The 1,136-nt window shown below is 47.5% G+C and overlaps 1 protein-coding gene and 1 non-coding gene across 2 annotated transcripts in view; both read right to left on the bottom strand.

The window, feature by feature from the left end:
• Positions 1-1,136, bottom strand: part of WNK4 (WNK lysine deficient protein kinase 4) — a 28,597-nt gene that overhangs the window by 22,385 nt on the left and 5,076 nt on the right.
• LOC114009172 (U1 spliceosomal RNA) lies at positions 37-200 on the bottom strand. Its single transcript, XR_003550628.1, has one exon. It is a non-coding gene; the product is annotated as a U1 spliceosomal RNA (small nuclear RNA).

Genomic DNA, 1,136 nt, shown 5'->3' with positions numbered 1-1,136 from the left:
TTTTCTTTTCTTTTCTTTTTTTTTTCTTTTTTGAGACAGGGGAAAGTGTGAATGCTGCCCCACACTACCACAAATTATGCAGTTGAGTTTCCCACATGTGGGGAAATTGCAGGGGTCAGCACATTTGGAGAGCAATGGAAAAGCCTTGCCCTGAGAAAACCACCTTCGTGATCATGGTATCTCCCCCGCCAGGTAAGTATCCCCACCCACCCTCAGGTCTTCCTAAATTAGCTCCCAAGTTGCTGCTCACCACCTGCATCTTCTTTCTCCACATAGTCTCCTCCCCTTTCACAAGCTTCCATTCATCACCTCCACCTCATTCCTTTCAACCACAAGCTGTTTTGGATGAGTTAAGATAGGCCAGAGCTGGGACCAGCAGATGGCATCATGGTAACATTGCTGGACTCCCACATGGCAGGCCGTGGTTCGAGTCCCAGACCCTGGTTCAAGTCCCAGACCCGGTGGCTTGAAAATCACACCAGGTGCGTGTGCATACCCACACTCTTGGGAGAAGAAAGGATTGCAGCATGGCCACTCCCTTGGGGCGTGATTTCTCACATTCCTTCTCACTGTCTCTCTACCCCATAGAGCACACGCCCTAAGGCTAAAACCTCCCTCTACACCCCCCCCAAAAAAAAGATGAGGCAAGGGTGTTCTGACTTAAAATACCAGCCACCTGAGTTTAAATCCAGCTCTACCATTTACTTACTTGGCACCCTGGACAAGATATTTAACCTCTCTGAACTTCCTCATCAAGTTTTCTTATCAACATTCCTCATCAATAAGTTGGGATAAAATTACCTTACATGCAGGGCTGGTAGCAACCACTAAATGCACGTGAAAGTGCTTTAAATCATGTACTGATACGGGAGGTTAAGGAGCTTCTACCATGTGCCAGGCACTGCCAAGGACAAAAAAGTCGATAAAACAGTCTCTGCCCTCAAGGAGCGTATAGTCTAGTGGAGGAGAAAGCAGAAACTACCTAGGTATGAAACGAGACCGCCTGTGGTGCGGGCTGCAGTGGTGGACTTGATGAAGTGGGAAGAAGCATCTCTTTTTGGCTAAAGGGGAAGGCTTCCTGAAATCGATGACTGAGCATAGAAGCAGACAGACAAAAAAGAACAAGAGATAGGGAA

Source organism: Tupaia chinensis, unplaced genomic scaffold (assembly GCF_000334495.1).
Source record: "Tupaia chinensis unplaced genomic scaffold, TupChi_1.0 Scaffold000477_2, whole genome shotgun sequence".
NCBI classification, from domain to species: Eukaryota; Metazoa; Chordata; class Mammalia; order Scandentia; family Tupaiidae; genus Tupaia; species Tupaia belangeri.
Note: the sequence above shows the minus strand (reverse complement) of the source record. Positions and strands in the feature narration are given on the sequence as shown.